The 26,717-nt window shown below is 33.0% G+C and overlaps 1 protein-coding gene across 21 annotated transcripts in view; it reads left to right on the forward strand.

The window, feature by feature from the left end:
* Positions 1–26,717, forward strand: part of PARD3 (par-3 family cell polarity regulator) — a 670,322-nt gene that overhangs the window by 213,224 nt on the left and 430,381 nt on the right. The gene's annotated exons all lie outside the window — the stretch shown is intronic.

The raw sequence follows: 26,717 nt of genomic DNA on the forward strand, positions 1-26,717 counted from the left end.
AACCATACTGCTATTTAGTGTTCCCAACAATTTTTATTCATGCATTTTATTCAATGCTTTGCATTTTTGATTTTATAAAACACTCATATATTAGATATACTTGAAGCTATTTTGGGATTGCTCTAGTACTTTTATAGTATCAAGTAATTTTTATTTCACTTCTTAAAATAAAATATGTAATACCTTAAGGTAATATTACTCTAAAGAAACTTTTTTCTTTATAAATCTAAAGATTGGAAAAATGAAATATTAATTAAAAAAATATCAAACCCTACCCGAGAAATAAGAATTTTATTTTCATGAAGTTTTTTTTTTTTTTTTTTTTTTACTCTTTTTTAAGGAGTAGTTAGTTCATTCAAAGGAATATTATTGTCTTTAATCCTTTTCAGGTTCTCTTACAGTTAAAATAATATACTTCTCTCTGCAATGTTAAAGTCTTGAGAACTTTTGAGTCATTTGCTCATCATAATTGACTGATTAAAATTTCATAGATGTAAGGGTGTGTGTGTTTTATCTGAAATTCATTTACATGTAAATTACACATTTGTTGCCTAGACTCTGTATATAGGCTATAATATTAGGATGATGATTTTAGCATCTAGGGGAGGGAGAACAAATCAAATGATGAAGTAAAATGAAAATAATAGAAGGATTGGTTGCATGAAAAAAAGCAACATAAATGTAAAAGAGTGAAGCCATTGGTGAGTTTGAAAGTACACACCGCTGTCTTTATTCTTACTTATTTGGAAGTTTTGTCTCTCCTCCCCCATTTTTTTTTTATATATAGTTATACAGGTACTAATTATAAAGCCAAAGTAGCTATAATTATCCCAGTTTTAATGAGCATCAACATGAATTAGAATGTCTTGAAAAAATCAGTTAGGCATTACGAAAATGCAGAAATTGGTTTATCTCTTCTCCAGTGAAGAAAAATCACATGAAGAAAAATTAATGTCCTTTTGACATGATGCCATTTTTAAAAGCAAAAACATTGGATACTGGGCTGAGATCCAGTTAATGGATAGTAGCCAATTTTTTTTGTGTGTGTGTTGGGATGCATCATATACTGGGACCTATGAAAGACTTGTAATCTATAAATTTCAGATTACAGATAGGCAGACTAAGGCCCAGTGAAGGGATCACCTAATAAGAATCAAAATTATACCTAGGTACTCAGTGGGTAGAGTATTGGGCTTGGAGGCAGGAAGTTCAAATCTGGCCCCAGACACATACCAGCTGTTTCCTTTAGCTTCTTCATCTGTAAAATGAACTGGAGAAAGAAACATACTAGTGTCTTTGCCAAGAAAACTCCAAAATAGGTCACAAAGAGTTAGATGTGACTGAAAAAGTGACTAAACAGTTTATTGTCCCCCTTGAGGCAGCAGTCCTAGTTACGAAACCATTTTCTTTTCACAGCATTCTCTAATTATGTTAAAAAAAAATCTTTCCAAATTTTCAAAGACTATTTGCTTAATTAATTAATTAATATATTTGCTGCTTATTTTATTGTCTGTTATACAGCAACAAATCAACTGTATTAGTTGCTGCCATTAATTTTCTCTACACACGGTAAAATGTTTAGATAGGTCATGGGAGTTGGTATCAGAGGACAGGAGCTTGACTTTATACCTCTGTGTGACCGAAGAAAGTCACTTAATGATCATGGTGATCCTCAGTTTCCCTAGCTACAAAAAGGGAAACATCATGTTTGTATGCTGTGGGTGTTTTTCTTCTTTAAAATATAATAAGAGTTCTCTCAGGGGGAGAGGGTTTCTTGGGGAGGTTTTCTGGAGACAGCTTTAGTTTCAGTTAATCACTCCAAAATGCAGCCAGCTGATAAAATGCAAACATTTATTTTCTCCTTCCAAGTCTTGTCTCTTTTCCTTGGGCTCTGTTAGCTCAGAGGCCTATCTCTCTGCTTGGTTCCAAGAGCTCTTGCAGCTTGTCCCTTGCTTCTACCTCTGCTCTCTCTGCTTGGTTCTAAGAGCTCTTGCATCTTTGTCCTTTGTCTCTGCTTTCTTCAGCCTCCAAAAAATCTCTTTGCCTCTGAGAGAAGGCTTCTAGCTTTCAATCTCCCAGAGTGCTGAATCTCCAACCCCTGGGAATGTTCCCAAGTAAAAACTCTCGAGTGGCTCACTGAAGCTGTATTTATGCTGCTTCTCCAAGAGTGGGATTGTGGGATATCTCCCAGCGTGTTCTCTGGCCCTAAGAACTTCAAGGAAGGTATGAATTCAGATATCTCATACTAAACCCTGAAATCTCCCAAATGTGTGAACTCCAATGAGTACTTAAATACTTCTTGCTTATAAGAGCTCTCTAAAGGTGTGAACACAAGCATTTTTGTCTACCAGTTGTACTTAGTACCTTGTTTCAAGTTCTGGCCCATAACATCTCCTCGTAGGATCAGATTATTCATAGTGAACCATGCTAAATTAAATAATATTGTCTCTATCAACTCTAATGACTTAACACTTTGTAAAGATTCCAACAGTATGCCTCCTCATAGGATTGTTTTCAGCACTAATAAAATAATATTTATATAATACTTAATAGTCAATAAGTAGTATGTATGTATAAACTGTTGTGTGTTACCAACCATCAAAATTCTTGTATTTTTCATTTTTCTTCTTTTTTTAATGGTGTCCAAGTTTCAAGGAATAAATGATCTGAATGTTTATTGTTTTCATGTTTATTGCTCATGATTGGAACATTCTTGCAAAATGAATCAATCATATTGAATGCTACATCCTTTTTTTGATTTTCTTTGTTATTTTTCTAATTATTTATACTTTTTTTTTTTTTTGCCCACTAAGAATATGTAAATTCTCAGTGGGTTAGTTTGTTAAATATTGTTTTTCTTAATTTATTATATTAATACATTAAATTATTATAGGTTTTTATAAATTATAGGTATTGAAGAAATATTCTAAGAGTAACTTCATAAAGTCTGATGGGGAAAAAGTATTTTTTACGATTTTCAGTTTGAAGTAATTACTTTTCATCCATGTTTGCCCAAAATCTCTAGGTATTAGTGACCACAATGACTCAGCAGTGAATGCATTAATTTTAGTCTTCTTTAGAGGTCTTTGTAATCATTTGAGAGTATGATGAAAAGAATGATAGGCTGGTAGGTAGTTCAGGGTTTTGATTCATATCCTGCCTGCAGCTAATTAGCTACATGATCTTGGACAATTCATTTATCCTCTCTGGAACCGTCCTTTTCCTTATTTGTCAAAAAAGTAATATACTGTGTAGACTTGTAGTTTCTTCAAGGTCCAATGCTCTATAACGCTATTTCTTTTGAACAAAGCCTTCTTCAGATTGGAAGTGATTTTATATCAGTTAAATAACAAATGTAGTGAAAGCATGAAGTCAGCAGTCTTATGTAACTCAAGGGAGAATTAGTAATGTTTCTGTATCATCCAACTTATTGGTGGGTGACAGGACATTATTGTAGAGTCAATAGATGTCTGCTATAGTTATTTGTATCCTACCTCCAGTGTGCTCACATTCATCATATCAAAACAAAGATTGTAGTCTGCCCTGTAACAATCCAATTTTAGAGTGGGTACCTCTCGGGGGGGAAAATATGTACCAAGTAACATGAGGTTTTATGCAACTGATGACTTTTTATAAGACACATTTAAGTGAGAGTTGCATGTTGTCTTTTGTCTTAGACTGGGGAATTTAAACACAATCACAATCTAGTTTATTTTCTGTTTTAATAACTTCTCTTAACAAGTATATTTATTTACATTAATGAATAACCTTGCACAAATGATGCATATCAAATTGATCCCAACATGAAAATGTTATATCCAGTGAAATAGTAATTTCACAAGTCAGTGTTCCAAAACCTTGAATTGTTTGTTCAGTGACACCAGGGACATTAACATCTCTAATCTAATCAATCATTGGTTTCTTCATAAGAAGTTCCAATTCCATCTGTTCATTTAGTTTTATTGTTGTTTGGTGATTTGTTTTCTCTATTTCCCAAATAGATAAGGTTTTTATTTTCATTCCAAATGACTTCTTGTATTTGTTTTCACTCATTGAATTTAAGGGTATATTCCTTATGTGGCTGATTTACAATACTTAAATTTTTAAAAAAAATAAATTGTTCTTTTTTTAAAAAAATAAATTATACTGTAGATGTTGGTTTCTGATCCCCAAGCAAAATAAAGTTCTAATTCTAGACATAAATCTCAATGTATAGATATTTCTTGGAGAATCTAGAAGCTTTGAGGCTTCTTGTAAGAATTTTACATGGTTCTAAAAGGTAATTTAAAAAAATTGATTGTGAACTCTTTCTAATCAGGGAATATTTATTTTTTATTGTTTACATTTCTTTGAGTCTCTAGTATTTAGCACAGTATTTGGCATAAAAGGTGATTTGTTGATATATATATATATATATGGAACCACTTGTGAAAGCCTTTTTGGGTTTTGGGGTGAGGGAGCTGCTTTGATAAAGTAGAATTTTTTTTAAAGTTACATTGATAACATCTGTTATTTGAGTGAAAATACTAGAAACTGATTTGAAACTGAGAGGAGGTCTTAGTGTCTTCATAGGTCTTTCATCTTTCATCACTAGAAAATCAACACATAGAATATTAGAGCCCTCTGGAAGTAATCTCCCCACCATGACTGTCTCATTGCATTTTGTTTGGTCTTCTTTATTAATATGTAGACCAATTTTTATTAAAATATTTTTTGTGTGTCATCTATAGTCATCATAGCATTTTATATTGGTTTATTTTATATTTTTGTCCCAAGTAAAGAAAATGTGGATCAGTCATTCAGTAAACATTAGGCTCCTACTTTGTGCTAATCTTTGGGGAAACAAAGGACAAAAAAGAAAATTCTTTCCCTTAAGCAGGTCAGTAATGGTCAATAAGCAACACACAAGAAAATTGGATGTAAATCAACAAAGGGAAATCACTAGAATTAAGAGGGTTTGACAGTAAGCTTGAGTGAGAGAAAATTTAGATGCTACAAAGTCCGATTTCTGAAAACATAATAGTTATATATCCTCTAAGGATATGTGTATCCCCAAAGTTTGACACACGGTAGTCACTTAATAAATGCTTGTTGACTGAGTGATTGAGATTAAATTATTTATTCTAGGTCACACTGATATTAGAGCCAGGTAATAAGATCAGTTCCTCTAACTCTAAATTTAATGCTATTTGCATCATATCACATTGCCCTATGTTACTGACCAATTCAACATTTTCCAGTGTGGTATATAACAAAACTTACTGCAGACAGGGAATTAGAAGTTATAAATTAACAGTGATGGCTCTGTTACTGACACCTGTGATCTTAGGAAAGTTGTTCTCTTGGCCTCCTGTAACATGCAGAAGATAGATAAAAGCACCTTCACAATTCTGTTTATTTCTGTGGTTCCATTATTTAAAGTGTTGATATTTTATCCTTACTTGATCTCAAGTCTTTCCTCTCACTCTTTCGAACTATGTCAGTGCCATTACATGGACCATTAGGGGAGACACAGGCATCTGGATGGACAGGAATTTGAAACTAATATTTTGAATAGTAGAAATATGAGTTGAAATAGAATTATAAGGCTAGCATAAAAGGAAAAAAAATAAGGCTATCATATTGAGAGATTTTTCTCTCTAGTAATGCTGTATGGCCAATTTGTTTTAGTTTCAGCTGGATGGGTTTGATTCAACATATTTGCCTAATGATATTTCCTATAGGGCTAAATAGAGGTTTGGTGATTGATGTAAGTCTGGGTATGTTTGTATTTGTAACTATAATAATCTATATTTTCTACATCTGTATCATCTATATCTATATGTACTCATATGACTACCCCTACTCACATATGACAGAGGTAGATTTTAACACTCAGTAGTTAGTTATCCTTTGGAGACTACTAAGTGCAGATGAACCTTATTTGATTACCTACGAAGAAGAGAAAAGCACAGTGAAAGAAAGAGTATTGATTTTCTTCCTCCATCTTTGCCCATCCTAGCAGTCATTTTCCAGTTGACAGAACTCAATTATATTATGTTGGATATAGAACTTGGTAACATGTGCCTTTTAGCAAAGTGATTGTGGTTGCTAGTATTCTGAATCCTACAGCAATTACAGCAATAAAATGATTCTGAAGACAGATGGCTAGAACATAAATTTGAAAATGTTAATGTCAAGTATATTGTTCAAGGCTTTTCTCTAAAATATTGATAGCTTAGAGTCCAGATGTAACTGTTGACTTATAATAGTCTTTCCACTTCTTATTGTGTTATTGAATAAAGGCATTACTACTTTAATGATACAGAAAAGCTTTAAATTAGATTAAATTGCAAACAAGTGTATAAACCTGAAATTTAAGTCTATACTTAGAGTAATTAGTGAGTAGTCAAATTGCCCCACAGGAGGCCAACCTAGAGGTCTGTTTTAAAAAAAAATATGGCAAGGAACTTTTATTTAATTATAAGACAAATATAGTGTCACTATTAGGGAAGAAAAACATGGCAAGGTCTACTTTTCTTAAAAGGCAAGAATAATGGTATTTATAACATGGTAATTAATGAAAACTCAAAAATAAAAATTTAGTTCCAGTAATATTGTACATTTGCAAATATATATTTTAGCATGTGGTAGGGTTCTAAAGACACTTTGATCTTCAGTGTGCTCAGATGCTGTATGTTTTATTTTGTGTAGACTAATGGAAAAACAATAGTTTACCATTGCTGTCCCTCCCTTTCCTGTGTATGTAGTAGATAAGTTGCTAGATTAAAAAAAGAAAAGCTGATAGTTTCTATGATTGTGCTCAGTGAATTGGAATTAAAATGTGCTAGAAAATGGTTTTTCCCTTTTTAAAAATTATTGATTTGATTTTGCATGTGAAATAACTAGCAGCCATCCTTCTAAATGTTTGGAACTAGATCTAATTCACCTCTTGTTCCTTCCTGGAATGTGTTGCAGTTAATGACTATAAAGTGCGTTTTAAGATTCTTACTTCCTATTATTTTCTTTTTTAAGCACCCAATAATGCTTCCATTTCTAAATATTTAAAGAAAAGGTAGACATCAGCTGATAACAATTGTAGTTAGACTTTTATCATAAAATAAAATATCCTCCTTTAGGTGGAAATCTCTTAATAATGGTTTTCTTATCTTACTTTCCCTAAGGGCAGTACATGTTTTAATATAAAAGTTGATATGTTTAAAAAATTCTAATATTGGTAAAATATTTTTTATATTGTTATTTTCAATCCCATGTTCAATTCACTTACATGAAAATTTTGTGTGAATAAACAATGGCAACAACATTTTTTAAAATTAATACTTAATATAGATTATGTAGTCTGAGTCCATTTGAAGAGTTCTGAGGAAATACCTAGAACAAGTATTTAATAAATGGGACAATAGGTTGTTTTCTTGTCATTTCAGCAGGAACATAAGAATCCAGCACAGTAGGAACAAATAAAGTAAACAGAAATGAATATAGAAAAAAGTAGAGGTAACAGTACTGAATTTGTAAAGCTTCTTCTCTCTGTTCTTCCAGCTCAATAGAGAGTTATTTGTATTTATTCTGAATAGAAATGAGTTTTTTTTTTTTTTTTTTTTTTCTGTTTTAGTTCACATTTGGTCAGTACTACCACTGGTCTTACTATATTTTTGATAAATTTTAGCATATACTATAGGCATCTGTGTGATCTGGGAAAATCACTTAACCCTGTTTACCTCAGTTTCCTCATCTGTAAAATGAACTGGAGAAAGAAGTGGCAAACCACTCTAGTGTCTTTGCCAAGAAAACCAGACATGGGGTCACAAAGATTTGGACATAACTGAAAACAATTGAACAACAACAGCAAAAGCATAGACTATTAGATTTGCTAGACTACAATGCTTTAAGGGGGTAAGTGCTAGATATATTACCTTCCATCATACAAATACTTGTAAATGGTGAGGAAACCAGAGATGTGGCTATTTTAAAATCAAACATCATTAATGAATGGAATTTATTATATTTTGCTTAGGACCTTTTAAATTCTTTTCTTTAGGACTAAAAGATTTTGAGACAAGCTAAGGAGGGTAAGAGCATTGGGATGAGATAGGAGAAAAGATTATATGAAAATATGCTTTCCTTAATTATAAGGTTAATCTGCCTATGTTCTTCCAAGATTGATCAACTTAATTGATAACTGCAAAGTCACAAGATCAAATTGGTTATACCTGAAGATAATTTAAATAAAAAATAATTCTCTATACCTATAAATCATCATGAAATCACCATATGACATTATTTTATTTGGGTATGGCCTTATTCTTTTAAGTTCCGTGAATGCATCTATTTATAGTTTACAGAAAAAAAAAAAGATTCCTGATAACTTTCAAAACATTCCTAAAATGGAGAGAGTTTATTATGTTTTAGAACTAAAAATGAGTATATTTCAAACATTAGCTTTAAAACAATTTTCATTTTCATCCTGATGTGTGTAAGTGGTCATTCTTGAGTACCACACTAATATTTTGGCCATTCTCTTTCTTCTTGGTACTACTTCTGCATTTTGGTCAGGTTAACTTGTTTTCATTTCCTACACACCTAGACTCAAGCTGGGATACCTCCTTTAATAATTGCTTACATATTTCAGTAATTTTGCTTGGAGGAACAGAGTTTTTAATCATATGACAGCATTCAAACTATCAGGACATTTGAAAGATCAAGCCAAATGTGTCCTTGACCTCTTTTGTAATAACTTGAATCTTTTTTTTTTTCCTATTTGTTGCAAAATTTAGAAGTCCCTGGATTAAGATTGTACAGAAATGCTAGCCTCCTGTACTTGCTTGCAAAGTGCTTTCAAGGTCATCGGCTAAAATGCCCTCCAGAAGTGCAAAGTGGGCTTATTTTGCTCGCCTGACTAGACATGCTCAAAGTGACAGTCTTTTAAAAATGTTTCAGAGAGGCACTGTAAAGAACAGATTAAGAAAATGGATTGTGTCAGTCTGTACTTTGGTTGCTGTGGGAGTGCTGGGAATGACTTTCTTATTTGGGGAAGTGACTGACTTTAAGTGTAGTGTTTGCATAGCATGTTGAATGGTAGCTCCAGTCAACTCTTGGGGTGACCTCTCTGTGACCTTAAATTTTAGCCAGTGCCATTATTGCAATTCAGTTTGATTGCCAAGGCATCAATTGGATGATCAGTGAGTGGTTAGTCTTTTTGGTAGTTTTAGTGACTGGAAAAAAGGGACTCCTTGTAAAGTCATTAATATGGATTATTCATCATGAGGATTTGTAATCTGGTTTCTTGCTTTGTGTTAAGGCTATAACCAGTTTGACTTGAAAATGGAAGAATCAGAGCTCTGCTGGAGGGTAGATTTTCAGAGATTTTTCAAGGGATTTATGTCCTTCTTTAAATGGTAGCTTTGCCTGATATTCCATTAAGTAGCATGGCATCTAAAATAATTTCAAAGTATTCATGTATATTAAGGGTGAAAATCAGATGAAAATTCTAAAGGGATTTAAGGGTTTAAACACTGTTTAAAATAACTAAGTTATTCATGAAATTTAAAAAAAAATCATAAAATTATGAAATTTTAAAAAGTTATAGTCAATATCCCTTACATTTCTCATAGCTTTGGTACTATGTGAAAGTCTTCCATGGTGACGAGAAACAAAATATTCTTTGGCAATTAAAAAATAAAGAAACCCACAAATAAAGCAAATTTGATGAAAGTGAATGGGGCATTGCTATGTTGCAAGTTCTAATGATTTCTTTCTTTCTTTCTTTTTTTTTTTTTGGTCACAAGTTTTAAAATATTTTTTCTGTATGAACATTGCACAAATTGTGTGTGTGTGTGTGTGTGTACACACACTACCTTTTGTCTATATGTCTAAATATATCAGTGGATGAGGAATCTTGCTGGAGTATTACTTCCAATGATGAAGATAACAATTCATCCATGCTTGCCCATTATGGATGTTTCTTGTCAGTGGAGCTTACCATATCTGGGATCTACCTAATTTGCTGGAATCCTTCCACAATTCTTTGTTACATCAAAAGCATACCTCTGGCATTCATGGACTATCTGCTGGTTTTGTTTATATATTACAAACATATCGTTTTGTTTATATCTTGTTTTATTTATGTATTATAAAACTATGACTAAAACAAACTTTGTTTTTGTTCTATAAATCTTTATTGGTTTGTAGGAATTCTTGGTATGGAAACATGGCCTTCCAATGCAAATCTCCAACATTTAGGATCACTGAGAATAATCTGTGTACACTAAGTGATAAAGTGACTTGTGCATAATTTTTTACCTAAGGAAATGGAAAGTTTAAAATACAAATACACATACACACACACACAATGTGTACTATGCTAACTGATTTACAAATTTTAACTTAGTTGATCCTCACAGCTACTCTGGGAAAACGGTGTTACTATTATTTCCATTTCATAGTTGAAGAAACTCAGAAGTTGTTTGACCTGCCAGGGTCACATAGCTAGCAACTGTCTGAGGTCACATTTGAATTTCATTTTTTCTGATTCCAGGACTAGTGTTTTGTACACTTTTTGTTTTTGTACATTTTGTGCTACTTAGTTACCAGTAGCATTTTAAGGTTTACAGTGTGCTTCTCTGAAAATCCTGTTACCTAGATAGTACAAACATTGTCTTCTCATTTTGGAGATGATGTGATTGTCATTAGAAAGGACTGTCTTGTCATTTTATAGATGGGAAAACTGACCCTGGGAGAACTTAACTTACTTGATCTTGTGATCATCCAGTGTGAAAAGCAGGGGCTAATTCTAGGTCCTTTAATTCCAAGCACCCTGTTGATGTTTCACAATGTCTTTCTTATAACTAATAAGTGCTACAGATGGGATTCAGGGATTCATTGCTTTTTTTTTTTTTTTTCCCCTATTGCAACAGGCTGCCTCTTAATTTACTAACTAATTTACTAGAAGATTGTATGATATTCTTAATTTCATTTATAGTAGAAATTCAATCCATTCTGCTCTAACAATCATTAATTAAGCACTTAAGTGTAGGGCATTGAGGAAATAAGGACACTGCACTCTAAGAGCTTACATATAACTGGGGCAACATGACATTTTATGTAGAGAAATGTGTGCGACATTTATTTATTAAATATGATCACATATATATTTATAAATATAAATTTTCCTGACAGTTTGTGGAGGATAAAATAGTCATCATTATCTTTTGAATATACATAAGATCCCTTTTTATAAATGAAATGGATTCTGCATCTGTACAATGCATAAAAATCTCCTAGAAAATTTTCTTTACTATAATAGAATATATAAGCATTAACTCATTTAGAAATATGCATTGAGGATCTACCTATGATATACTTTAATCAATCATGTAAACTCAGTGCTATCTTATAAAATTGTTTCAATTTTTGAGGATCATTGATCATAATTTTTTGTATGCATCTAGTTGCACTATTTCTCTACCCAGAAATTTTCAATATTTTCCTCTTGTCTCCCAATATATTTAATTTCTTTATTGTAAAGAATAAAAACAGAATAAAAGCAGAAATTAAGTCTCCAAATAACTTAAGTGACACCTTGCAGCTTTACATGAAGTCTTTTCCAAATTTCTTGGGCAAATTGCTTTATGTCTGGATAGATCTGCTGATCTGAGTGGTGGGAAATTTACAAATAAATGTTTTACATTGAGTCAGGTCAAGATAAGAACACATTTCTCTAATTTTTATGAAAACAGCTCCAATTTATTGCAGTCAGTTCTTTCAAGAAGTACTTCACCTCTGGAAGGTATTATTTTCTTCCCTCCTCCTTTTAGAACCCTTACTTGCAGAGCTCTAGGTGTGGTACCACATCATTTGTGCCCTCATCAAAGATGGTACTATATTTGATGAGCAAAGCAGAATTGCAATCACTCAAAAGAAATATGAGGAGAAAAACAAAATATTAAATTTTTTAAAAAAAATAGACATGAGAAAAGGTAATTCTTAAAATAAATTCAAATAAAACTCATCTTCTGAAAAAAATATTTAGAAAACAGAAAAAAAATCACAATGAAAATGATACAAAGTCTGTTATGTATGCAAATGATTATTTTCTCTCTAGGAATTCTTACTTATGAATAACATAAAAACTTAGAAAATAAAAAAGTAATCGATTTTTATCAGCATCTCTACATGTATTTCATCGATCACGAGAAATCTTTTGATTTTGCTTACTCCACACAGATGTTGAAAATGAAATTTTACTATCATTTCCCCAATGTACCCAATGATGTTAAATGAGCTTCTGTGTAAGGATAAACAGAAAGTGGAAGTGACACTAGCAAAGACTGTTTTAAGAGAGTTATTGGGAATTCAAAAGGGAATGGAAGTTTTTGCTATAGTATTGTCATTTAAGTTGATGATGCAATGCAGACTGCACAAGGCCTTATCCAATGTAGGGGTTTTGTGCTAAAACCTGCTTTGGCTGGAAAGGAAGATAATTTAGGTATGGTGGTTTATGGATCCTTTCAAATATATTCAACTATTAGTTTGGATAGAGAAATATAGTATTTTGTTTAAATAATAATCAAAAAAATTTTTTTGGCTTATGAATAAAATTTTAAATTAAGCAGTAACACCCTGTTAGAAAAATGCATTTGTTTTAAGCCAGAGTGCAATATAATGGTCCCTTGAATGTATGTAATTCTCCCCTTCCTTAAAGAGTTTAAGGTGAAAGGCAAATATAAATGATTTTGTTGTAAGGTTAGAATACACGGCATTTGACATGATTTTCAGTTTACTAAAAGCAATGGAATTTAAATAGTCTCTGAATATAGTCTTTTAAGAGTCACTGAGATACAAGGAAAATGTGGAAACTTTGCCAATTAGGTAGTTAGGTGTTGCAATATAGATAATAGGTTTGGATCTGGATTCAAGAAGACCTAATTTAAAATCCTGCCTCAGACATATAACCAGCTGCGTGATCCTAGGTGTTTAGTAGTAGAGTAATAAACCATTTACTGGCTCCCCTGCTGAAGGCAATTATCCTTATTAGGATTTCTTCTACATTCTGGAAGAGGACCGTGATATCAGGGCAGTAATGTGCAAGTGAATTGGATTAAAGTGAGGGAGGACACTACAAAGTCACTTGCCTCACTTTCTCCTCCAGAATTGTCAGGGCTCAGTGAAATCAGCTTTCATAAAGAAAAATTTTAGAATTGAAATTTGAGAAATGAACGTATGATATATTCAAACTGTAATAGTGGAGAGGAATGATGGTTTTTTTCTCAGTACATTTTATATAGTAGTATGTGTGATTTAATAACATTGAAATTGGTTACATGAGTTTGCTAATAAAGGGAAACATAAGACTGGTATGTGGCAAGAAATATAAATAACTTAAAATCATTAATGTCATTTTCAGACATTTATAGTATACAATCCACATTTGTTATTTACAGTAACTGTGATTTGTGATGACCACTCTTCCATCATATTACATAAAAGTGTTTTAGTACAAAATCATAGAAAAGGAAAAGGAATTTGGAAGTCATCTTGGTCCAACTTTCTCATTTTACAACTGAGTAAATAAGTCCAGAAAGAAGTAACCTGTCTAGAAACAAACCAGTAATAAAGGAGGAAGCTTTATTTAGCATTATTTCATTGCCATCTTGTTAGCGTTAATAATTTTAATTATTGGATGCCAAATTGGCAAAGATATCTGTGATCTTTATCATTATTTTAATTCTTCAGTTGATATAACATGCATCCTGTAATTCTAATACTAAGGAAAGGTTGATAGTAATATATTTAAAATAGAAATATAAAAATATAAAATTATATATTTATTATCTACATTACCTATATACTTGATGAAGGACCACGTTCTGAGAAGTTGGGAATGTGAAAAACTCACAAAGGCATTATCTTAGCCACCAAGAGTGTTGAGAAAAAAAGTGGGTGAAAAGATCAAGGTGATCGCCTTGAGAATGAAGGGATGCCATTTAAAAGTCATAGGCCAAGAAGGAATAGTAAAGTAAGACCACGTTATAGAGAAAGACAGGAGGAACTATGGAAAGTCCTAGTTAAGAAGGAAGCTACATGTCCAGTATGTCTATTAGCAATTGCACCTGGGAAAGATGGAGAGGAATATGTTAATACAGCATAATGAAGGTACTTTCCTCACAAAGGTTACTTGTAGGGCAAAAGTATCTCTCCTGTGTCTGGAGGAGGAAGGGTCCCTTTTCTGCAAGATCCTTTCTGATTTGGTGGGTTGTGTGAACACAACTGTTCTAGGAATGTGGCCTCTGCTTTGTTTGGGATAGGGTTGACAATCGGAATAGGGTGGGCTCAGTTAGCGTTTATGTCATTTTTTAAGGGCTGCACTACTTCAATATTTATTATATAGTTATTAAACTACATGGAATTGTTAGAAATTTGGCAACTAGCTTAGTAATGTTCTTTTGAAGAATAATTTATGATTTCAAGTGTTTGTAGTTTAAATAAGTTTGTAGTTTAGAGAATTAAAAAGAAACCACACGCAGTTCTTGCTCTAAAAGGGAGGGGCTTTATCTAATAAGAGAAACACTTAAAGGAAGAAAATGTTAAATGACAATACAGGACATAAGTAAGGACCTTAAGAGGACCACAGAAAAGATGTAACAAGTTAAGGCATTTTTAAATGAAAAATTAATTTTGTAGACAATAACTGCTTCAGACAGCCCGAAATTCTAATACTCTTTAAATTCAAAGTCCTGGAAGTATGACTCTGGGTTTCAGTAATCAAAGAAAGTTTCATTGAGAGTAGTGTGGAAATTGAGTCAGCCCCCCATATAGGAACAGGATTTTGAAAAGCAGAAAGGGTAGAGGAGATAGTTCACTAATCTTGACCATTGAAACATAGGCCAAAACACTATTATATATTTATGGGAAGTCAAATATATTTCCAGGAATAATGTTATGGAACTGATGTATAAAAGATATGATAATGAATATAATTTATTATTGAGAGGAAGGAGAATGAAGAAAGGAAGATCTTTTAGAAGATGATAGTATTTTAAGAAGTTTATTAGAGGGTTCATTAGCCTGGTGGTAGAAAAAAGAAATTATGGATGCAAGAACTTATTTTTCTTTAGTATTTCATGAAGTTTAACTTTTATATGTTATTTGTTTTGGGAAAGATTTCTAGTTTCTTAAACACAGTTCATTTTCTTCTTAAACTTATATAGTGATCATTTCTTGCCTTGCTGGACTTAGTTTGTGTTAAAAGGGAGGTACTGTTTTTTTTTTTTTTTTTTTTTTTTTGATCCTTGTAGCTCCCAACTCCTAATATAATACTTTGGTTGCTTAGTGTGTGCAAGATAGATACTGAGGATCTAAATTTGAAAGGGGATACTTTTTTAATATAAACCCGTGGTTGTAATATAGATTTGTCAGAATCCTCCAGTATGACAGGATTCTGACTAGATAGAAGCCAACTTTCCTTTTAGGAGCAATTATGGTGATTTTCCTCATTGGCAAAAATTCATTGGGCAGACCCATCCATTCTATTGGCATTATTGTGGATTGAAAATGAGTGAATTGCTAAAAATCACAGTGTTTCTTGATATACCATGTCACCCATATTAAAGTCTTCATTTAGTATATTGGAATCCTCTCATGCTATAAAAAGATTTACTGAGTTCCTTGCTTTTGCCAGTTTAGAGTCCAAAGAATGGAGACAGGACAGTTTTCTTTCCTCCATGCACTGCCAGTTTCAATTCAATAAAATGTTATGAGTGCTTATAGTGTGCTAGGCTTAATGCTTTGTTCTCAGAATATGAGACAGAGGAGTGCATAGCATCTACTAGCATTCCCCTGTCAGTCCTGTTCCCCTTAGGTATGGTCCTCATTTGCCTCCTTCAACTCCCCTGGGCTAATTGCCTCCATTTTTTTCTTGTTTTTTTCTTTTTCAGTTCCTTCTGCTCTTTATCTCATCACCACCTACTTACTTCAGGTGGTATACTTATTGTATTCCTCAGTGTATTACCCCTAGCTCTTTCACCATTGTTGACCATCTTCCTTGTCCTCTTCTTCCATCATTGACTTCCACCTCAGACTACCCAGTTTGTTGAAGGACTTAGAATACTTTCTTCATTTCTCCTCATTCTGCTCCTTAATTCCTGTGGACTTTCAAACATTGTCCTTGGCTTGAGAAGTTTCTCCAATTCCACCTCATTCCTTAGTTGCCTTTTGTGTCTTTTCTTACTATTAAAATGTACTTTGTTTTTGCTCTTGAGAGCAAGATTATCCTTCTTGTGCACCCTGGTGTTTGTTCTGTCTCTCTGTCTTTCTCTTTCTCCCTCTCCCTCTGTCTGCTGCTCTCTCTCTCCTTCTCCCTCTCCCTTTCTTTGTTCTGTCTCTCTGTCTTTCTCTTTCTCCCTCTCCCTCTCTCCTACTCTCTCTTCCTCTCCCTCTTCCCCCCTTCCTCCTTTTCCTCTTCTCTTTTTTTTTCTATGCTAGAAAAGTGCCTCATACATAGGGTTTAAGTAAATTCTTGTTAGTTGAAAACCATTCATTCCTGTCAGAGTACTTCTTGTGCTAAAGCAGGCTGGGTGCAGTGGGGAACAGGGATCCCATTTCTTGCAATGTTGTTGATACCATCAAAAGAAGCCAGTTTCCCTCCCTTTCTGTCTTCCCTTCTTCCCTTCTTCCTGCCTTCCCTCCTGCCTTCCTATTGTCTTGCCTCAAATCCAGAGAAACCCAGAAAAATGAGAATGAACTAAAAAAAAAAAAAATCAATTCATATGTTAAAAATCTGATCATGAATTTTTCTCACATTTTATTTTTATTAAAAATAGACCAGAGTGTTCTTAACTGCAGAATTTTTGGTAACTTCCAATTCATTGTCATAGACTTTAAGAATCACTGTAGTCACAACAAAACCTAAGGAAATAGAAACAATTAGAATATAAAAGCTAGAATAATTTCTGGAACTCTACATTCAGGAATTATGTTTCAACCAGATTTCTCTCTTTTGAGTTTTGAATCATTTCACTGTCCATGAAAGCCAAGAGTTTGCTAATTTTTGGAATTTGCTTTACTACTTATATCCCTTTGATACTTTGATTATAATAATGTTATACATCCTCGACTTAAAAAATATTCTTTCCTCTATCTCTCTTCCTCCCTCCCCTTTACAAACATTGTAATCATTCTGGAAATAACCCTCTCCTTATTTTTCCCTATTCCCTGAAATTCAACTCTGTTTTATAACAAAGAAAACCAGGGCAAAGCTGATTTAACTTCACATGACAGTATATACAACATTCAGTCCTCATTCTGCTGTCTTTCTTCTAAGAGGAGAGAAACATTAGAAATACATGCACTTATGGTAGCACTAAATTCAGGAAAGGGCAACTTTAAGAATTATTTTTAAAAATTCAATTTTTTTCTAAGTAATTTTTTTATGATTATTGTTTTTTTCTTCACTGACTCATTTCAAATGTCTGCTTTATATAGCATACAAAACTTTATTTGACTTCTTGGGATACTTTAAAGTAAAAGTGATTGCATTTGTCTTCACCTCAAGAAGTATGATAATTTAAATCTTGAAAGTAAGTACTTTTTCGTTGTTATTTTCTTACCTATTCTGAGTAATGTTAAATTATATTGCTGTTCTGGGAGTCATCCTCATTGTTTATTGTGTGTCTTTTTTAGGTGAATAACTTCTTTTATTAAATTTTAGAATCATGATTTACAGGGAAAATTGTGGCTTATCCAGTAGTTGAAATTGATTTAAGGAATCTAAATATGCTGAATTATTAAAAGGTGCAACTCTGAATTCTCAATTCAGCTGGCAATATGTTTATTATTCTGAGTGCTAACTTGTGACTTCTGAGCTAAATTGACTATTTTCACAATTTCTATGGAAACAATAAATGCAGTTTTCATTTATTGAACTAAAAAGAAAATTTCATAAGCAAAAACGGGTACATGATATAACTATGAATATTTCAAACTCAGTAGTGAGAATTACTTTGTTTTGTGCAGTGACTATATTTTGGTGATTTCCTTAGTGCTGTAGCACTTCTACTGAAGTACCTTGTACTCATTCATGTAGTCTCATTCTCTGTGATTCTTATGCATGATTTAATGTAAATGGTCCAGATGCATTGTAGGTGTTGTTCATATTTGTTTTTCATCAGCTTGATTATTTTTCTGATCCTGCATATATTCACTAAGTTCTCTAAGCTGTCAAATTTTCAAACAACAGCTTAGTAAAGTTATTGATTTATTAGCATTTTGAGTGTGTGTGTGTGTGTGTGTGTGTGTATGTGTGTATAAAAGAGACAAAGAGAAGAGGAAGATGGGGAGAGAGACAAGAAGGAAAAGTGTTTTTTCTTTGAATCAAAGGTATTTACCTAGTACTTTAAGGTTTGCAAAGCATTTTATGAATATTATCTTGTTTTTATTTATACAGTAGCCCCAAGAAGGTAGGGTTATTTCTATCCCCATTTTGAAATCTGTGGAAGAGAGATTAAGTAACTTGCCTATGGTCATCCAGCTGCCACATATTTGGGTCCAGGACTTTATTGCAATATTGCTAGCTACTTGAAAAATAAGGAGAGTTGAATGTACACCAATGAGAAATAATAATTGTTCTGATCTCAGGGTTACTTTAGGTGAAGCATTTTAGGTGAAGTCTGTCTTACACCTGAACTGTAGGATTGCTTCTATGTTCTTCACACTTCATTCTAACTAGAAAAGTGACATTCTTAAGGGGATTTCTGATCTTGTCTACTCTTATCAACTCTAGTATCAACTTCTGGCTTTTAAAATCCCCCAAACTCTAGACTGTTTCGACTTTTGTGGTTTTCTTATACCTTAATTTTCTCCAAATGCTCTACATTCCAGTAACAGTGGCTTTCTTTCTCTATCAACGAACCAGCTCACAAACATTTCTTAAGCATTAAATTGTTCCTTTCACTAAATACCCCTTGTCCACTGAGATTAAATTCTTAAAATGAATGATTGTTATTTTTAAGCCAGCCACTGTTTTTTGCTTCTTTTTGTATCTCTGGTGCTTAGCACAGTGCCTGGGACATAGTAGGTAGGCACTTTATTGAATTGAATTTTTGACAATGGCATTTTGACAGTGGCACAGTGGAATATGGTGGGAAGAAGGAATGGATTTGGAACCCTGGTCAAGGATCACAATGTCCATTGCTGCTTACTAGGGATATGATCTTGAGCAAGTCACTTATCTCAAGTTCTTCTGTGAAATGGATATACTTGCACTGTAACCTAGACAACAAGGCTGTTATGAGAAGAGAATAGGAGAATGTTTGTAAAGGACTTTGAAGAGCTTGAGTACCAAACAGCAGCCTCAGCAGCAGCATCAGTGGTGATGTAGAAAGGAGAAAGAGGGATTTATGCTACATAGGAACCATACTGAGAGAATACTTTTAATAACAGTTTTCTAGATAATGTACAATTTTCTAAATAAATTTTAACAATGATGCAAAGCCCTCAAGCAAAGAAGAGATTTTGCTAACAATAATTGAGTGCACAAAAGCAGTTTAAAATACATTCGTCATCTCATTTACTTTTCCTTCCCTCTTTGACTTTATTTTGGAAAGTAGTCTTTTAGCCAAAAGTAAGTGTTATTTCCATTAAGTGAAAAGCAGGAAAACTTGGAGAAAGAGGTCATTGTATCTTTAGTAGGTACTTTGTATCATTCTAAGAAGTAATGATTTCCATTTCTAGCATGGTCTGTTAGAGAAGTAATTCATATTTTGAGAAAGGGTAGTAGAGTATTCAGTAGAGAAAATTTGTCTACCAGGAAACTTGAGGAATGGTGGAGATTATTTATTTTGTTTAAAGAAGCTGACACAATAGTGCTACCAGTGTCTCAGGGAAGCAAGCTGTTTGGAACTCAAAAGATCTTTGGATGCACCTCCACTAACTTGATACTGGATGCTTATTTCAAAATTAAATAGAATCTTACAGCTTAAAATGAATATCTTTATCCTGATTTCTATCATGGAGAGGATTATATGAGAATTCTATCTGTAGGATAGAAGGCAAGTTATTTATATGAAGTTTAGCAATGTAATTTAGAAGCTGTCATGAATGCAATATGTGAATTAGATGGAAGACTTGTCACAATTTTATGCTGGATAAAACTAGATAGGCAATATGCCCATTTCAGAATCAAGAAGTTGTAGATTCAAGTCTTGCTTCTGTCATTTGCTATTTGTGTGACATGTCCTATTAGATTCTTCAAGCAAATCTATGATGCTGTAACAACAACAATACTTGGCATTTATATAATGCTTTTATACTCAAAGCATTTTGAGCTGACCCTCTGCTCTCCTGCCAAAAAACAACAACAACAACAACAACAAAACCAAACTTTGTGAGACATGTGCTGTTTATTATCCTCATTTTGCCAGAGTAAACTGAGGGATAAAAAAGCCAGGTGACTTGCCTAAAGATGCACACCATCAGTAAGTGTCTGCAATAAGATTCAGGTTCAGGTCTTTACGACTCTAAGCCCAGGCCTGTCTTCCTTGTGCCACCTAGCAGGGACTTAAGGTGCAGTGCAGCTCTGCTTTGTTAGAAGTTTCCTAACAGAGTGATTTCTTCACCTTTAAAATAATATTTGGATCCTTTTCTTCCAAGGATAGTCAGTCCCTTCCTGCAGGAAACTTTGGTGTGTGTAAGTGAGGAACAGAATTGTGTATTTTGTTTGAGTGGGGATACCTGTATTGAATTTGATGTGAGCAAGGCAATTGACTAGAAGACTACAATGAGCAGATAATATTTAGCCTCCTTCAGAGAACTGAATAATTTATCAAAGGACCACTTTTTCTAAGTGGATGAAATGTCTGTCATTATAGGTAAGCATTCTCATTTGGATATTTGCTTGAATATGTGGGCATCAGTTTATGTGGTAAAATATTTTAATTTTAACAAACTTTATACTTGATGCAGTTATATTCCAGATCCTTGTAGTTAATTTTCTCTTTTCTGATAGAATAGTGAGATTTTTTAATTGTAAGAATAGATACATGTTTAATGAACAGATTTTCTATGAGAATTTCTATGTTGGTTCTTCTTTGGTACTCTAATATAAAGTTCCAAAGTTATGATTTCTTTCTAGTAAGAAACTTATATATAGGTTTTTATTGAGTCAACCAAAATTGAAAAAAAAAATGAGCATCCCTTTTCTATGATCTACCATATTTTAGAATTTTGAAAAGATATTCCCCCTCTTGTCTTTCATTCTCATCCCAGAGACAATATAGTGTAATGGGGAAAAAAAAATGACTCTTAAGTGAGAGCCTAAGCATTAATTTCTGTCTCTGCTATATACTATCCCAATTCCTTAACTTTCTTGTAAAATGAAGGTTTGGAATATGAGATCTTTTCCAACTTCACATAGATGATCCTATAATACATTTAAATTATATTAATTTTCTCTATATTTTTCTTATATAAGGATTAGAAATTGGTTAATTTTCTTATAGACAAACATTGAAGAATTAATATTAATATGAGGGTTTGTTGGATTATTTTTGATAGGTATTTCTAATACCTACCAAAAGACTACTGGCTTATGGTTTCTTTTAATTATAGTTGTAAGGCAATTATTTATGGCCCATTTGACAGTTCTGTGATAATTATGAACATTAGTTCTCTTTAATTATTGGGAATAAGTATGTTTTTTTGCTATGTCTTTGAAATGTGAATCTAGAATATGTGAAGCTAGAACTGACATGAAAGAGCATCCATTCTAATGCATTCCCAAATAAATGAATCCTTTCTGACGATCTTACCTTTATGGAAAATGCACACATGAAAAGTTGATTTTAGGCAAAAAAAAAATCCAAGCTACCTTTATTTTAGTTTTTTTTTTTTTTTTTTACATTCTTAGAGAATGAAAGGCAGTTGTCACACTTCATTAATAATGCGGAATACAAGTTAATGATGTACCATGTTAAAAACTTCTTGTTTTCCATTAGGAGACCTATTAGCTTTGAAAGCAGTAAATAATAATTGCCATGTACTGAATTTTAAGTAGTATCTGCTTGTTGTATTTTTGTGTTAAAGAGGATATACTATTCATGCTTTCCTGTGCAAACTTGATGTTCTCAGAAGTCAGTTACCTTTTGGTATTTAAACCAGTTTCTTCCTGGTTTTTATGTGGAACATTTCCTCTGTTTAATTGCTAACATGTTTTTTTGAAATATTTACATGCTGTTCTTGAGGTGCTAATTGGCAGCAGAATAGCTGATGGGTGGCAAACTGTTGAAATCAACATTAACTTAGAATACATTCATAGTAAATTTTTGTATCCTGCTTTGGGATAAGTGGCATTTGTAGTTTTAGTACATCCCCATTTTAGCAGCAAAATACATAAAACAGCAGTAGGCATTTTGTGTATTTGCCTTATCAGAGCTTCTGTATGTCAGTCTCCAGCTTTTATTTTGGCAGAATTTTATGGAGTGATTTTGCTACATTAAATAAGAGTTATGGCAAAATTCTCTTAGTGATCCTTTTGAACACAAATATTGCTTTTGAGGCTTGTTCATTTGTAATGACTGGTGCCAATATATATTTTGAAGCATTCTTCCTAAAACTATTCTAATGAATTATTAATTTAGTTTTGTGAAACCTGTTTTGGTTTTTATTTTCCATTCTTTTTAACTTTGCTATATTTTCTTTTCAATTAGATAAAATTTTCTGATTTCCAGAAAGCTAATTAGTTAGAAATCTCAAAAAGTAATCTGAATCCATGAATGTCATACACTCCAAAATTTGGAGTGCTGTTAGGCTGGAGCCCTTAATGCTAGAGAAGGTCCTCCAATTTTTGACTATGTCCAGAACAAATTCATGCCCTTATTCCTACATGAAATCTTTTTATTCATTATTGATTCAGTCATTATTTTATAATTCTACATAGAACAATTATTTTGTACCTTATTTTATTTCAAAACTCGAACACTAAGGCCCCTTTTAAAAGGCGAATTCACTTTTACTACTTGGGAGAAAATGAAATACTTTGTTTCCCCTCTTTCATGCAATACAATTTCCACTTCCTTCATACATTTGAATTTGTTCCCCCTAACTTTTCTCCTTGCTAATGCTAGCTTTTCAAGACCCCATTGTCTCCATATTATCCTCCTCACTCTCTCTTTTCTTTCTTACCATCTCATTCCATCTCTGCTCCCTCCCCCAGTTGCTTTTTTTTTTTTTTTACCCCCTGTCTCTGATAATGGCAGGAAAGACTATAAAAACTCCATATTTTCAAATGAAATTGGAATTTTTCTACTTAAATGGTAATAAGATAGTCAAATATCAGGATAGGTATAATAGCTTGTTTTCAGTGCCATACTTTTTTATACATATTTATTTTAAAAATTTAGGGTTCTGTGTTTTCAGTAAATATGCTCCACTCATTGATGCTAATCACACACTTTCCATGCCTTAGGAAATTACTTTGATAAGTTGCTATGGTTGGAAAAACTGGTCATTTGGTGGTGTCTTCTAGGCTGTTGCCAAAGTCATTTCTATGATATGTAAAGGTATAGAAATAGCATAATTAGTGACATATGTAAACTTGTTCATCTGTACACTTTGATGCTAAAACTGTGAAATAAAGCATGATACATATTAATTTTATTACAAATCCCTCTCTTGCCAACTTTCTTTTCCCCAAATTTGTTTCCATAGTTTGCAAGTACAACCCAGGAGTGTGAAATCAATGTCCTATTTCATGTTTTATATATTTTAGTTTTCATTTGAGCCTTGCATTTTACTCATTATATTCTGTAGAGATCAGCTAAAGAAAGTAACTTTTTTTATTCATTAGTCCAAAAAAAAAAAAAACAACCTTTTCCCCTCTGATTATTTGACACATAACTAAGTTTTTGAAACATTTACAGTAACAAACTTTACAGATCTGTGCACTTTCTCTCTCTCTTTCCCTTCTCCCTCTTCTTCCTCCTCCTCCCTCGTATGAAATACACTTTTTTAAGAAAGAAAATTTCTTGTAATTTTTATAGATTGTCTACAACCTGTTAGTCGTATTGTTTTAATTCTCTGATAGGTTATTAAATTTAATGCAACTCTTATTTGAAACCAGAATATAGTTAGCCTCTTGTTTTTCTGCTCTGCTTATGAACATTCCCTTAAAAATTAAAGCTATGATTAAAAGCTTTGCATTTCTGAAAATTCATATTAGATTTTAATGGCCATAGGTTGTTTAGGTACTTTTTTTCTTGGCAGTGAAATAGAATAGACAGTCACAGATGGGATTGGGGTGACAAACATCATGGATAAGAGCATCAGAATTAGAGTGGGATCAGAATTCCAGTCTTGGTCTCAGCACTTGCTTGACATGTGTCCTTGTTACAACTTCCTGAAGCCTCACTTTTCTTATTTATGAGATATTTACAGCTAGGTGGCATAGTGTCTATCATGCTGTCATGACCCGAAGTCAGGAAGACCTGAGTTCAAATCTAACATCAGACATTTACTAGTTGTATGACCCTGGTCAAGTCACTTAACCCATTTGCCTCAATTTACTCATGTGTAAAATGAACTGCAAAAATAAATGGCAAATAGTTGAACTTACGTGAAAAGACTAAGCAATAAAAACATCATCTGTAATACCACTTGGTCTTATGATCTTCTTTAATCTTGTCATTTTTCATTGTATACATTTGAAAATGCTATATAAATAATCTTTAGACGAGAGGGGCATTATTCTTTGCCTGCTTTGTCATATCTCTATTATGGTTCTAGATAGGTTGCTGGATATTACACTTGGATGGATTATTCAGACTAAGTGAACAATATTGGTTAGAAGGAGGAAACTGGAAAGCATGCCTTTTAAAGGTTATTTGAAGGACCTGGGTTTTTTTTAGCTTGGAGAAGAGAAGGTTGGAGATGAGGGATATTTGTGTTGTCTTCAAGTATTTTATGAATAGTCATAGGGAAATGAGATTGAATTTTCTTTTAAATGTGGCCCTAACAGGACAGAATTAAGAAAACAGATGCAATTAAGAGAGACACAGGTTTCAGAAGTCCAGTGAAAATGAGAACTTTTTAAAAATTAGGAAGGCAAAATCTTGGATATTGATTGGAGGTTTTCACAAGAGGATCCATGCTTTAGGTATTGGTTGGTTGCCACTGTGCTTATTGTAAGACTCAGTGCTTTTACAATATTGCTTCCTGTATTTGGGCTTACATTAAAGTTAGGGGAGGGAGTGGGGAAGAGAGAGGGAGACAGAGAGACAGAGACAAAATCTATCTGACAGAGGGAGACAAAGACCCAAAGAGAGAAGAAATGAGAATCAGGATGAGATACAAGAAAGTCATCATGGGGGAGAAGAGGAGGAAGAGGAGGAGGAGGAGGAGGAGGAGGAGGAGGAGGAGGAGGAGGAGGAGAAGGAGGAGAAGGAGGAGGAGGAGGGAGAGTTGACTTTGTATTCTAAAATAAGTGGCATATTTTTGTTGTAAATGCAAGTATAGTTCTTTTGAAGTTTTTAGAAACCTTTCTTAAACAATATTGAGTAAGTAAAATCCTCCCTCTCCTGCACCCCCAATAATGAAAGACAGGAACATTTTGGATGCTAAGCATTTTAATGTACTCCTTTTGTTTTATATTAGCACTAAATACTTGAGTCAGAAATCCATTGTTATTTTAGTCAGGCCCCCAAGACATCTAAATATGGGATGACTGTATAATTTATATAAAACTTAAGCAAAAAAGCTTTTGGGGTGTGTGTGTGTGTGTGTGTGGTGTGCTTGAAATGTGTGGCTGTTCTGTTAGATTCCTTAGAGAAGCTAGTTAATATTAGTAACTCAAACCAGTGCTTTTAAAGTGATTTATCTACTTCTTTTTGGTAATGGGAAATTTAAACAAATAACAAAAAGCAATTCAATATATGTTAAACATGTTAAAATATGTTAAATCCAATATATAAAAACATTTATGCAATTATCTTGTTGCACAAGAGAAATTTTAAAAAAAAGAAAGTAAATGAGTAAGAAAACAAAATACAATGAACTACAAAAAGGATGAGAATGTAATATTGTGATCCACATTCAATTCCTACAGTCCTCTCTCTGGGTGTAGAGGGCTCTCTTCATCACAAGATCATTAGAACTGGCCTCAATCTTCTCATTGTTGGAAAGAGTCACATTCATCAGAATTGATCTTGTTATAATATTGATGTTGTTGTTGTATACAATGACCTCCTGGTTCTGCTCATTTTACTTATCAGTTCATATAAATTTCTCTAGGCCTTTCTAAAATCATCTTCCTGATCATTTCTTATAGAATAATAATATTCTATAACATTCATATATCATAATTTATTCAGCCATTCTCCAATTGATGGGCCTTCACTCAGTTTCCAGTTTCTAGCCACTAAAAAAGGGTTGCCACAAACATTATTGCACATGTGGATCCCTTTCCTTCCTTTAAGATTTCTTTGGGATATAGATCCAATAGAAATACTGCTGGGTCAAAGGGTATGCACAGTCTGCACTATCCCATTTTATAGAACAAACTGAGATAGGGTCAGAGAAGAAAAAAATTTCAATTGAAAATGAGTGAAATTTTACTATAAGAATACTAGTTAGCAGTATTTTGGGTTTCAGCATCTTCCTCCAGTGTTGTTTTGGTTGTGGGATGAAAATGTTAAGACTGCCTATTTCTGCCACTAGTAGTGAGACCAGTAACA

Source organism: Sarcophilus harrisii, chromosome 5, assembly GCF_902635505.1.
Source record: "Sarcophilus harrisii chromosome 5, mSarHar1.11, whole genome shotgun sequence".
Classification (NCBI taxonomy): Eukaryota; Metazoa; Chordata; class Mammalia; order Dasyuromorphia; family Dasyuridae; genus Sarcophilus; species Sarcophilus harrisii.